General features: G+C 39.3%; 1 protein-coding gene across 4 annotated transcripts in view; it reads left to right on the forward strand.

The window, feature by feature from the left end:
• Positions 1-399: 399 nt before the first annotated feature.
• HYCC1 (hyccin PI4KA lipid kinase complex subunit 1) overlaps positions 400-14,804 on the forward strand; it is an 81,425-nt gene continuing 67,020 nt past the window's right edge. For all 4 annotated transcript variants that reach the window (XR_013829716.1, XR_013829717.1, XM_079931365.1 and 1 more), the window contains exon 1: positions 400-627. The gene's annotated coding sequence lies outside the window, so the exon portion shown is untranslated. The remainder of the gene's footprint in view (positions 628-14,804) is intronic.

Raw genomic sequence — 14,804 nt, forward strand, 5'->3', positions numbered from 1 at the left:
ATTCTGGTGACTCGAATTACTGGGAAGTAAATCCTCCTGACCAAGAAATTAAGATATCAATTAGTTTCTCTTCTGTGATTACGGTCAACAGCATTCCGAAAGGCTTATTTTCTTCTGGGAGGGCTGTAAATCCTAATGGCTGAGTCCAAGAGACCTTCTCTGATCACTATCGCCTAGTTGTTGCCGCAATCTTAACAGTCAATCATCTCCCCTTGGGTGCCCCGACCACGCCTATTGCTCAGACCTCGCCCACCAAGTAGCCCTCCCTCCCACCTCATGGCTCCGCCCCAGGCCTAGCAAAGGAAGATTCTCACTGGTGGAGAAGTTGCTCTGGTCCCGCCCGGCGGGCGGCGATAGGCCGAGCTGGCGTGGGGCGGTGGCGGTTGGCTGCCTGGGGACGGGTCCCTGGTGTTGCCCGTCAGGGTAGCTGGCGGCAGTGGCGGCTCTCGGGGGTGGGTTGTCAGTCAGTGAGCGGAGGGGGAAGATGGCTCGCGGGGACCCGTTCTGCTAGGAAGAAGGTGGGCAGGTGGTGCTACTTACTCGGGAGAAAGCAGAGCAGCCGCCGTCGCTGTCGCTGCGAGCCAGACAAGTCGAGATTCTGGAGGTGGAGCTTGGAGAGCCGCTCTGGTGAGTCCGGCCGAGCGAACCGCGCCGGGCCCCCAGGGCGGCCGGCGACCGATAACTTTTTTGTCAGGGAGGAGCCGGGGCGAGGCGGCGGCGGGGAGGGCACCGGGACTTTGTCCCCGGAGCGGCGGCTTCGTTGGAGGTAACGGCTCCCGCGCGAGGCGCCGCGGTTGGGCGCGAGACGGTGCTGGGCGCCTGGGGCGTCCGGAGGTCTGGGGAGCGGGACCGGATGGTGGGCTGCGGCCGGCGGCTTCTCGCCCAGAAGTTGGGCGCAGCCCGCCTGCTGCCTGGGCGGCGGCGGCAGCTTTGTGCGCGCGGACTCGGGTCTTTCTCCTTCCCCGGCCAGGAGCCCTCCGACCTCCGGGCGTGACCGGGGTGTAGCCGCCTCGGCCCGACCCGCCGCCCCTCGGCGGGGTTGGCCTGGGGTGGGACCCCGCCACCCCCGCCGCGGCAGATGCTCCGGCCTGACCTCTCCTACCCCTCCCACCCCTCCTACTCCGGCTTGCCACTTCAGCGAGGCTGCCGCTATCCGTTCAGTCTAATGGCCAAAACGGTCACTGTCGCCCCCCTCGTCTTTGAAAGCTGCATTCGCCTCGGTTCCCCCCCCCCCCCCCCCCAGGTCGGACAGATTCACAAAGCAGCCACGATTCCTTCCTTGGTTATTTACACCGGAGATCTCTTCTTCAGCCCTTGCCCTCTTCTTACTAAGAGTTAGCCCTCTCCTTAGGATGATTCTGACATACTCGAGAATCGTCAGGGTTTTGTCTGAAAATTGTTGCATTGAAAGACCCGTCGAAGTTTGCATGCTTTGGCAAAACTGGGTATCCGCCCTTCGGTGTGCACATGTGTGCGTTGTACCCTCAGAGTTTAGACAGTCCTGATAATTTTTAATTTTGCCCTGGTGCTTTCGTACTCTGCAGAATCGGTTCTCTGATAAATACACTATCACACGCCTGGCAGCCGCTCGGCTCTTCAGGTAGGGGGAGTTTATTCCGCTCGCAGCTTCTACTTATCTCAGAGACGTACTACCGGCAGTCGGGCCAGGCTGTCCTTTGGCAAATTATTTGTCCTTTGGGTCACCCAGTAGTTTGGGGGGCAGGTATGACACCTCTTTGGTTCGTGTATCATTTTACAGTTTGAAATTTTCAGCTTTTAAAATCTTATCTGCATAAAATCATAAATATTGGTCTAACCTTGAGTCAATGTGATAGTCCTGGGAGGCTTGTTTTCCATAAGAATATTCTCCTAACATCCATAGATCACCGCCCCGCCGCCGGACCCCAATTTCTAAGCATTTTTTTCTTTAGGTTAATACATTTTAAGTCCAAAGCACCATATTTTTGAAGTGCAGGCAAGAAAGGAAGAAAAAAATCTGTAGGATATGCTTGGTTGGCCAATAGTAGCTTCAAAGTCAGTCAGTTATTCTAATAATTCATTTCAACAAAGTGGCAAGGGAGAAAATCATCACCTGTTTTAGAAAATAAACTCTGGATTTGGTGTATTTATCCTTTTTTGATTTACTATAGTTATAACCATAGAGGGATTATAAACCCTCTTAGTTATCAGCATTAACAGGATGTGGATAGCCAGATGAGGCATTGGCTAGGTCAGTGTGTTACCCCTGCTATGCTTCCTTTCTTTGTTGTATTCCTATTTTATGAAATCTGCTCTTGGTTGCATTTTTAGAGTGGTGTTGTTTTGACAGTCAGAGTTTAAATATATGTCGTAGTCAACTATTTTACTCAGGATCCTGTTGCCTGATATTTATTTTATAATGAATATTAAGAACTCTTTAAAAAATATTAGTATCAAGACCATTTTGGGGGGTATCAAGTTTACATTTTGTAAATAATGGAAATTATGTCAAACATAAAATTTGCACTATTCCAGGCTGAATAGGTGCTAGGGATACAGAAATGAATATCATAACTCTTGTCATCAAGGAATTTACTGTGTAATATACAAGACAGATAAGTAAAGTAACAATTATAATACCCTCTGTTAAGTGTGAATAGAGATATGCCTAGTATAGTAAGGGAACAGAGTAGGAGATGGCTAACTCAGCTTGGATGTATATAAAGTCGGGGGCACACAGTAGAGTTTTAAAGTGTGACATAATTTTGCCAAGTGCAGGATGTAAGTGAATAACTTTCCAAGAAGAGAATATAAATATAGTCAGTGAGAAAGCAAGGAGGCATGAGAAACCCTGGTAGTTTAGAGAAGTCATTGTCAGTGACAATTACGAAGTCAGCAATGTTGATGTGACTTGAATGCAGGGGTGAGATGGGGAAATGGTGGAAGATGAGAACAGCGAGAGTGGTAGAGGGCCAGACCAGGGCCTTGTATCCTTGGCTAAGGGGGTTGCGTTGAAAATGATGGGTAAGAAACCGCTTAATGGATCTGTGTTTTGGATCCTCACTCTGGCAGAGTGAGGTAGAATTTGATAGATGCTGTCACCTCGGGAAAGAAAGGAGGAGGAATCAAGACTGAGGATTTGATTTGGTTCCATTGATTGGAAATGAGGAACACATAGATGGAGGGAAGATGATAAATTCTATTTTGGATATTTTTGAATTTGAGAAAGCTGTGGAATGTTCAGGTGAAGCTGTAGATAGATGTTTGGATCTAGGATGTGAAACTTGTAAAGGAAATCAGGAATAGAGGGAAGAGTGGAGGTTGAATTGAAGAAGCTGCGTTGACTTGGGTATGTTGGAATGACTCACATTGGAAGTCTTTAGCATAATGAAAGCAGCAGTCAGTGAACAGACAAATAAAAAGCAGATAGGTGGAAGCATAGTGTGAAAGAGAGAAGAGTAGTAGTTAGAAAGGTAGGAAGAACGTCAAGAGGGATGCCAAGGGAGGAGAAATTTTCAAATAGAGAGGGAATGGGTCAACAATTTCAAATTCTTTAAAGAGGTGTCAAATAAGGAGAGACTTCAGGGAACAGTAAATTTGTCAGGAGTCCATAGGTGACTTTGACAAGTACAGATGTAGCTGAGTGGTGGTTCAGAAACTAGTCTTCAGAAGATTGAGAAAGAATGGATGATGATAAAGTAGACATGCTTGCCTGAGGCATTTTAAAAAACCGAGGAAGGGAGAGAATGACAGCTATAAAGCAGTGGTTCTCAATCTTACCTACACATTTACAATCTTCTGGGGGAGCTTTTAAGAATCCCGATTTCAAGGGGGAACTCTTGTACCAATTTGGGGAGTGGGACAGGACGCAGACATCCGTATTTATTTCAATAGCTTTATTGAAGTATAATTGGCAAATAATAAACTACACATAGTTAAAGTGTGCAGTTCAGTGTTTAACATGTGTTTATACTCATTAAACCATCACCGCAATCAAAATCACCTCCAAAAGTTTCCTAGTGCCCCTTTGTAATCTCTCTCTCTTATCCCCTGAAACCACTGATACACTTTTTGTTACTATAGATTAGTTGCATAGATATTTTAAAGCTCCCTAGATAATTCTATAGCCATAGTTGAAACTGCTGCGGAGGGATATGGGTTGAAGAGATATTATGCTTGATTTTTTTATATGCTTAAGGAAAGTGAGAAGAGATTAGGAAAGATATCTGTTGGAACTAAGTCCCTGAGGAGATAGAAGTCGATGGAATTTAGAGCTTTGACTGGTAAGAAAGGAAGACAATTCTGGAAGCAACATCTCTAACAAAGAATATGATATTAAAGATAGTATTTTTTTTTGTTATTGTTATCAGCATCAAAGTTGTCATCACGTAATATCAAGATTAGTTCTCTGAAGTACTCAAAAACAATTAGCATCTTAATATTATTAAAATGAATGCCCCTCAGAAAAACCCCTTAAATGCAACCTGAGACCCCTGGCACCACCATGTAATGCTTTGTCATTTTTTTGGAGGGGAGCAGATGGAATTAACAGTTTGACTATTGCTTATTGTTAAGAGCCAAGTACTACTAGAATCTTTTTGGCCCTCTCAGAGTTAGGCTGCATATCTGCACTGTGGAAAGAGAACATTTAACATTTACAAATCTCCTGTTTAAAGTATTTTTGTTCAGAAGAAATCTTGCTTGCTTGCCCTTTGGACATATGCCTTTTAAATACATTGGAGAAGAAAATCCTTCTGCGTCCCAAATGAGACAGAGAAGAGTTGTGATTAGAAGTTGTCAAAGGCCCACACTTTGGGACTTCCCTGGTGGCACAGTGGGTAAGACTCCATACTCGCAATGCAGGGGGCCCGGGTTTGATCCCTGGTCAGGGAACTAGATCCCACATGCATGCCGCAACTCAGAGTTCTCATGCCACAACTAAGGAGCCCACGTGCTGCAACTAAGGAGCTGGTGAGCCTCAGCTAAGGAGCCTACCCGCCACAACTAAGACCTGGTGCAACCAAATAAATAAATATTAAAAAAAAAAAAAAAAAGGCCCACACTTTGTATCCTGAGAAAGGTAATTCTACCCCCCCATCCTACCCCACTCTCCCATTCCACTTTTTCTTTTTCTTTTTTTTTAAATTTCTGGCTCAGGTTTTGGATGTAGGCAAAAGCTGAGCCCCACTGGTTCTGAGGTCCAGGGTTTGTTCTTCACTCTTGTTTCTTACCTTTGGCAGGGGGCTGAAAGCAAATGGTTAATATCTAAATATTATTTGACATTGCACTTGAGCATAAATAAAGGTGGGGTGAAATTTTTTGTCTGATTATTTCCTAGAGTTCTGAAAATTTCTTTCATTGTCATTAAAGTATAAAAGTATGATTAGACCTAGAGAGGGTAGGCATCCCTAGTTTTGGTGCAGCCTAAAAGAGTGGGACTATCAATGTTAACATGATTTTGGATACTATTGTTACTATATTCAAAGCAATATTGTAAACATTCTGTATTTTCTTAATTACTAATGTAATACATAATAATTGTAGGAAATTTGGAAAATTTAGGAAAGCATAAATGATAAATAACATAATACCTTCACCCATTGATAATCATTATTAATACTTTGGTGAATATCCTTATAGGTCCTTTTTAATGGGATTTACTCTTTTTTTTTTTTTAACAAAAAACGCCCCCATGTTGTAAATACTCTTTTTCTGTTGTTATTGTTCATGCTGTTCTGTTTCTAGCTTACTTTTACATAATTGAATGAATACTTACCCGAGTCAATAAAACATTATTTTTTTACAACATAACATCATTTTAAATGTGTGACTAATATTCCAGCATATGGATTTACCATTATTATTTAACCAGCATTTCAATTGTTAAAAATTTAAACTCTTTCCAATAATTTTGAATGAATCATGTAGCAGTTAGCTTCTTGATGGATTAATCATTGCCCATATCTTTATTTACTTAAGACAAATTCTGAAATCAAAAGGTATCATTTTAATTATTTTTGATATTAATAGACTGCCTTCCAGAAAGTTTTAATTAATATTCATTTTTGTTAATTGTGCTTGAGAATGCCAGCAACCTCTCCATATTAAAAATCTGCCATTTTGATATGAAGAGTTGTATCTTCTATAAATTTTTTTGTTTCATTGGTTATTAGTTATTTAAAATATTTGTATTTTTTGTGAATTATCTATTACTGTACTTTGTTTATTATGATATAAAGATATGATATGGAGACTTTTAAAAACTGAGTTATGAGAGCTCTTTGTGTATAAAACTATTAGACGTTGGTCAAATTACGATGAAAATAATTTCTCCAGTTTGTCATTTGCATCCTAATTTTGTTTTTGGTGTGAATTTTTTCTTTTTAAACAGATTTTTAACATTTAGTGTAGTTAAATCTGTCAAATTTTTCTTTTATGGCATCTGCCTGCTTAGGAAAGCCTTCTTGCATTCCCAAATTATATAAGTAATTACCTCTATTTCCTTATATTACTTTCAGAGTTTTAAAAAACATTTACATCTTTAATCTATTTGGAATGTATTTTGAGGTAGAGTGGCAAGTCAATTATTTTAATACTATTTACTGAATAATTATCTTTCCCCAGAGGTTTTAAATGCTGTCTTTTTAATATACCAATTCATGATTTTTTTCTAGGTTTTCTATTCTGCTTCATTGGGCTATATTTTTTGCTCCAGTAACTCCAAACAGTTCTAATTATTAATAACTTTTTAATGTATCTTACTATAAGGTTGTGTGAATTCCTATTATCTTTTTCAAAACATTTTCAGCGTTTCTTATATATTTTTTTCAGATTGCCTCTAATTCAATTTATTAAGACCCTGAAAGAACCCAATTGGAATTTCTAAACTAATTTTTTAGAGATAGCTGTGATATCTTTACAATATTTTCATCATTTCTTCAAGTCATCTTTTATGACTCAGTGTTTTGTAGTTTTCATGTGGTTCTGCCTATTTTTAAAGTTGATTTTTGGTATTTTAAAGCTTGTTGTTGCTATTGTGAGTGGAGTAGTTTTTCAATGTATTTTAAAGAGGATTGCATCTTTCTCGTGGAACATAGAAAAGTTGGTGACTTGTGTATACTGTTTCCTAACTGGTTATTTTACAAAATTCTTAATTCTAATAGTTTTTTATTGGATTTTGTAATAAGGCAGTTATAGCCTTTGTAAATGATGATAATTTTGTTTTCTTGCCAGTATTTAACCCTTTCTTTTTAAAAAAATTACACTGATCAGAATGTCTAGAAGACTGTTAAATTATAGTAGTGAATAGTGAGCATCTTTGGCTCATTTCTCATTTGAATGACTGCCTTTACGGTTTCACAGTTGTGTATTCTTTTTGACAATTTTTTTTAGTATGTTAAGGAAATGGTCTTCTATTCCCCTTTTTTGGAGTTGAGGTTAAATTGGAAAAATATATTAAATTTGATCACATACTCTCATAATGTATATTGAGATAATTATATGGGTTTTCTTCTTTTACCTATTGGTTGATGAATTATATTAGAAGATTTCCTAGCGGATTTCACCAATTTTGTCTCTTTGGAATAAAGGCAACTTGATAATAGCATACCTCTTTAAAGCTACATTTGGTTGCTCTGTAAGATCTCTAATGTTCTTTTTGTATTACCTTTTTGAGGTTTTGGTTTCTGAATATGCTAGCTTTGTAAAATAGAGAGAGAGAGAGATAGAGAGAGAAGTGTTCCATCTTTTTATAAGCTCTGGCAATCTCTTCTTTGATGGTCTGAAATAGTTTAGCTATAAAAATGTCTAGGTCTTTTTGGATTAAATACAACTTGTTGAGATTTTAATACCTGCTACTTTCTAAGTACTTTGCATAATTAATTTCATTTAACTGTGCACAGCTTTGCAAGATAAGTGTTATTATCCTTATTCTACAGATAAAGAAACTGAGACTCAGAGAGATTAAGATACTTGTACAAGAGCAACAGCTAGTTAGTGGTAGAGAGAGTTTAAACTCAATTCCTATCTGATGCCATGATTCATGATTTTTAATCAGTACCCTAATTTTTTCCTAATCAGGACTCTTTCCTTATTCTCTCTTACTGAGAAGTAAACTTAATTATTTTATTTGAGTGTCTTATTAAGTGTTTTCCTCTTTGTCCAATTAATTTCAGTTTTTGGTAACCCTATCTTAACTATTACTGGTTTGTTCTGTTTTGCAATCGTATCTTCAGCTGTTTTAACAAATACAGCCCAGTATGGTTATGACAGAAGATACTGGAATGGGAATGGGATGATAGTTATTTAATGCACTTTATATAATTCATGTTTTAATTTGTCAGGTGTTCAAGATCAACTTGCGTTCCTGAATCCTGTTTTACGTTGTAAGGAATATTAAGCGCAACACATCAAGGAGCTTTGGAAATAGTACTTTTCCATTCTAGTTTAAACATTTGTCACTGTTGAAGCTTGCATCAGGGTAGCCTTTTAGTAGTAAATGTTAAATGATATTTGTTTGGTGTGTGCTTTCTGGAACAAAGAGTCTTTTGATTAGAGGATGAACATTAGTTGCTTTCTCATATAAATGCATAAGCATTCATTCAGTTATTTGCACTAGACCTAGTGAAAACATTATATGTGAGCTCTTAAACTGTGCAATGAAAATTATTTGAGGTTTCAGGTATTGGAAGATATACGTCCTCTTCTGTAGAGGAACTTACAGGCTTGGAAATTAAAGAGAATAATGTAAGCCTTAAAAGTGCTTAAGCTGGGCAAGCAATTGTAAACTCTGTTTCTATCTTTTTGAGCTCCTCTGTTATTTTTTTCCCCCTTTAGATGTAAGTAACATTTAATTAATTCAATTAGGGTATTGGTTCTAATCAACATACACAGACTGTACTCCCCACCTCCACTAATGGGGGGCAGAAGAAGCTGCCAGTCTGACCTGGCACATAACATGCTCTTTGGATCTAAATGTCAAAGTCCCTGTTGATTTGTTAATCCATAGATATTATTGTGGTGGACGGAGTGACCACACAGTCCTCAAAGCAGTGCACACTTTAGTAGTTGAGAAGAGGGAGAGACTGTTTTGGGAAATTATGAAACTTTGAGTGGGTCTGGATAAAGGAATGTAGAGGAAGGTGAAAGTATTTTAGAAATGGGTGGGGGGAGATGCATCAACTAAGTATGAAAGGTAGAAATGTGCAAATCGAATAGACTGTTAGAGAAGTATGGAAAATCAGAAGAATGGGTTACATGGGTGATAGAAGCAGAATATTGAAGTCAGTGAAGTCTTCTCAGTAGAGTTTCAGAAAGGAAGATGCTTGTGGCAAGGTTAAAGAGAAGGAATGAGTATTGAGAGAGAACCAATAGAATTGTCATTTTTGAGGTCATGGAGAGTATATGATGAGAACCAAATGTATACTGTAAAGGGTTAAGGAATAAATTGGTGGTGAAATAATTGGAGGCAGTGGCAGTAGATAAAGCTACTAAATCAGAAAGCTAATCAGTGAAGAATAAATAAGGATGAAAGTAACTGGAGGGCATTAGAAGCTAATGAAGCTTCTCTCCCTGTTCTATCCCTCCCCCCACCCCCTCCCCACAGATCCTGAAAAGCATTTTGTCCAACTGAATGAAGTGCAAATTGTCCAATTGAAAATATTTTGTTAGTGATAATTTGAACTATCATTGAGCATCTGTGGTGTGGCAGTGCTTTAGTTGTATTATTTTTAATCCCTAGAACATTCCTGTAATACAGATGTTATCACCTACTTTTCACAGTGGACGAAAGTGAGAAAGTTTAAGTAATTTGCTGGAAAGTGGGCATGGTTTTTTTTGACTCTTCATTATGCCATGCTTCTTCTTCTGTTTATTGAGCTGTGTTAAAACACTTGGGAACATTGTAAAGCAACTATATTCCTATAAAATTAATTTAAAAAAAACACTTGGGGAAGGAGTGGTTGTAAAAGGAATATAAGGTATGATTCCTCTCCTTATAGAAAGGAGTGGAAGAGAAATTTTAGTTATGTTTGCTGTAATTTGTGTTAACTATATTTTCTATTTAAAATGTTTTATAAAAGGATTCCTTTCAATAAGCTCCTCTACCATATGTATAATACTTAAATTTTATCTAGAGATGAAATGTTCTTTTTATCCGTGATAATGATTGGTTGAGGGGAAAGGAAGTACAATCCAAGAAAGATGATGTCTAGAAAAGTCAGGATATGGGAATTCCCTGGCATTCCAGAGGTTAAGACTCAACTCTGTCACTGCCGAGGGTGCAGGTTCAGTCTCTGGTCGGGGAACGAAGATCCCACAAGTTGTGCGGCACAGCCAAAGGGAGAAAGAAAAAAAAAAAGGCAGTGTATGAATTGTTCTTTTCACTGTGAGAGCTACAAGTATGTTATACAATTTTCGGTAGCACCTCAGAAAGTTTAGCTTCTTCATGGAAATCATACTGAGCTTGTCACAAGATGGTAATCAGGGCAGATATTTTTCATGACACCAGATTATAAAGCTTCAGAGTTTATTGTAGTATAATGTGATTTATTGAATTTGGATTCCATCAGTCAGGAATAGGTTATTGGTGACAGAGTCCAAACAGATGTTTAATTTTCTGTTATAAACCCTTTCTTTGGAAGGAATGCATAACTGAAAAGAAATACTTAAACTACTTTAGGTATTAAACATCCTCACAGGACTTTCAAGTACTTTGAGAGGAACCAACATAGAAATTTTTGCTGTACTAATTTTAGTTTCACATTCAGCTGCAAAGCAACATCTAAGTTACATTTTGCTATACTAGTATAAGACTTAATATTATTAAAAACTTTATTTAGAGGATTTCCCTGGTGGCACAGTGGTTAAGAATCCACCTGCCAATGCAGGGGACACAGGTTCGATCCCTGGTCCGGGAAGATCCCACATGCTGTGGAGCAACTAAGCCCATGCACCACAACTACTGAGCCTGAGCTCTAGAGCCTGTAAGCCACAACTATTGAAGCCTGCGCGCCTAGAGCCTGTGCTCCACAGCAAGAGAAGCCACCACAATGAGAAGCCCAAGCACCGCAACGAAGAGTAGCCCCTGTTTGCCACAACTAGAGAAAGCCTGCGCACAGCAACGAAGACCCAACGCAGCCAAAAAAAACAAAACAAAACTTTATTTAAAAAGTAATTTTATAATTCAGCCTCTGCTAAAACAAATTGACTGTGACTCCAGTTAGTATGAATCAACATGATCATACTGGGACCTCCCTGGTGGCACAGTGGTTAAGAATCTGCCTGCCAGGGCTTCCCTGGTGGCACAGTGGTTGAGAGTCCGCCTGCCGATGCAGGGGACGTGGGTTCGATTCCTGGTCTGGGAAGATTCCCACATGCCGCGGAGCAACTAAGCCCATGCGCCACAGCTACTGAACGTGCTCTCCACAGCCCATGAGCTACAACTACTGAGCCCATGTGCTGCAATTACTGAAGCCCGCATGCCTAGAGTCCTTGCTGCACAGCAAGAGAAGCCACCATAATGAGAAACCTGCGCACCACAACAGAGAGTAGCCCCTGCTCTCCGCAAGCCCACGCACAGCAACAAAGACCCAGTGCAGCCAAAAATAAATAAATAAAAAAACAAAACAAAACAAAAAACATGATCATATGGAACTATTTATTTCATCTTTGGTTACTATAATTTTTTAAACCAAGAAAAACAACTGTGTTAATAAGATCCACTGAGTTTCTGATTGAGACAAACCAAATAGAATTTTGTAGTGTAGTTAAGATTTGTTGCTTTTGTTATTATGGCTCTTTTATTATTATGGCTGTATATTTTGGCTTTATTACATTACCACCATTAACTGTTTACTTGCATTTTTTCATTGTACCCTCCCTTTGTCTGCACATTTTCTAATTGAACATCTGAACTTCTGTTGGCAGATGTCATTAATGGTTGAGCATCTCATTCCAAGTTTTGAAAGGGCAGTGAGTCACCCTAAGACATCAACCCAACCCATGAGTCACTTGGAATTTGGTTCTCCTAACATTTCTCTCTTCTTTTGTCTCCAACATTAGAGAAGGGAAAACTGCCGCTTAAGAATGCAAAAAACTTTAAAGGAATTAAAATAGAGCTGTGCTTTAAAAAGTGTATTTCTATATGCTATCATTTTGGGGAAAGAGAGAGGAAAGAGAGGTGAATGATAGCAAAATGATTGCAAGATAATATTTACATTGGACTTTCTTCAACATTCCTCCTCATTTTCCTCATAGCATTTGTTTTTATTTGCTTATACCCTGATTTGCCTTGATTTGTTTCAAAAGGGATTAAAGGACACTCACTTCTGCTGTGTTTTAGGTTTACTTGTTTCCCCTAATAGACTGTGAATCCCTCAAGTCAGCGACTATGTCATACTCATTTTTGTAAATCTATCACCTAGGACATAGAAGATATTTAATAGTTCATAACTAAATGGATGATATTTAAGCGCCTCTAGTACAAGAGAAGAGAGGTTAATCGCTGCAATCCTAGTTAATTGCATGCAGCTTTGATGGCGTTCATGGACTGAGTTGTGTCTGTTCCCCCACCCCGTTCCTAATCCCCAGTACCTCAGAATGTAACCATATTTGGAGATAGGGTCTTTATAGAGGTACAAATTAAGTTAAAATGAAGTAATTAGGGTAGCTTCTAATCCAGCGTGACTGGTGTCCTTTTAAGAAGAGGAAATTTGGATATGACTTTACAGATGGAAGATAATGTGAAGGCACAAGGAGAAGATGGCTGCAAACCAAGGAGAAAGGCCTGGAACAGAACCTTTCCTTAACGGCTCTCAGCAGGAATCAACCCTGCTGACACCTTGATTATTAGACTTCTAACCTCTGGAACTGTGAGAAAATAATGTCTATTGTTTAAGCCACCCATTCTGTGGTACTCTGTTACAGCAACCCTAATAAACTAATACAGCTGGCTTGTATGCTCGGCTGTAGCAAAATTTGATACCCTTAATTTGCCTATCTCCAAGGAACAATTTGCTACCCTCTATGTCAAAACCTTAGAACTTTTTACTCTTCCCCCAGGCAAGGCATGGGAAAGAGACATTTGTGTGGCTTAAGGGAGAAAGTAATAACTATACATCTCAAATAAATAAATAAATAAATAAAAATAAACAATAACTATTTGTCTCCTTTCACCTTCCTACCCATACAGTCAATGGCAAGCAGCTAGCTTATTCTCTAGTTCAACTGAATTTGTTTGGCTTGGCACGGAGGAAGTGTTTATGAGTTATTTGTGTTTAAGTGTTCAAGAGCTGCCGCGAAACCTGGTTGCTTTTTCAAAGTATGGAGATGGAAGAGGAAGACTGAATAAAATAGTTATTGTGATGTTAATTTGAACTAATTGCTTGCGCATAATCTCAGCAACATTACTTTGCCTGTGTTATAATCAACAGGGCAGAGCATTGTGTCTTTTATAGTGTTTTGTGACACTTAGTTGAAAGAGAAGATTTTGGACGTGTACAAAACAAGAACACTTGCTCTATCATCATTTGGAAGTAGTTTACCAGAGTACTGAGAATAGGGTAAACTAAATTAACTAGCAAACTGAATAAAGCTCTCAGTCCTGGAGTTAAAAAAAAAAATTGTTTGCCATAAAGCAAAACAAAACAAACAACAAAACCCTGCAATTTATGGGCAAGTAAGAATTTTAACCTAATTTTGGCATTTAAGCTTCAGTCACATCCACACAGTCTAGAGCACCCTTGTTAACAGCTTGTAGTTACTGTGGTAAATACCAGTGATACACTTTCTCATCCCCTTTCTTTTCCTTCATTCCAGTTGTTGAGAAAAATACTGAAACCAAGAATTTTCTCAAAGTCACTTGCTAACAAGTGGCAGAGCTGGGTCTCATTGTAAATGGAAGACTTTTGCTCTGTTACCCTACCATGTTTTACTACGGCCCTGTAGTTCTCAACCTGGCTGCCAAACAGAATCACCCATGTAATTTATTTTCCCCTACCAGTTTATTTTGAGATGAAAATATTCTAGTTTTCTGTTTAGAATGAAAATATTAAGAAGGAAAGAATAAAAGAGTAAATTATTCATGAAACAGTATGCTATAAACTTTGAACTGTTGTGTGCTGCGGGTAGGGATTGTTGATAGCATGAAGAGTGATTGAGAATGGGGACTCTAGAGTTGGGCTGCTTGGATTCTAAATCTAACTCACTTACTTGCTAGTGTGTGACATTGGACAAGTTATTTCTTTAAGCTTCAACTTCCTTTTTTTTGTGAAATGGAGATTATATTAATTTACCATTTAGGAAGTCTGTGAGGATTAAATGAAAATTCCCATAAAGCACTTAACGAAGTGCCAGACGCATAAATGCTTGAGAAATGTTAATCGTTATAACAATATCATCCCTGGACGTCTATTGTTGACACATTTGACTCACACTGTTTTCTAGACTGTATTCCCAGTGATGCCAGTTGTGTCTGGACCATAAAGGATCTAATGGGCAAATACACTTGGGAAAATATCTCATTCTAGATAGCTTTCTTGGAGACTCATTAACACAGATATAGCATATTAAAAGGCTTTGACGAGGGGCTTCCCTGGTGGCGCAGTGGTTGAGAGTCGGCCTGCCGATGCAGGGGACACGGGTTCGTGCCCCGGTCCGGGAAGATCCCACATGCCGCGGAGAGGCTGGGCCTGTGAGCCATGGCCACTGAGCCTGCGCGTCCGGAGCCTGTGCTCCTCAACGGGAGAAGCCACAACAGTGAGAGGTTCGTGTGTCGCAAAAAAAAAAAAAAAAAAAAAGGCTCTGACGAGTCCTTTGATTAAAAAGAA

This window comes from Stenella coeruleoalba, assembly GCF_951394435.1.
Source record: "Stenella coeruleoalba genome assembly, chromosome: 9".
In the NCBI taxonomy this organism is placed as follows: Eukaryota; Metazoa; Chordata; class Mammalia; order Artiodactyla; family Delphinidae; genus Stenella; species Stenella coeruleoalba.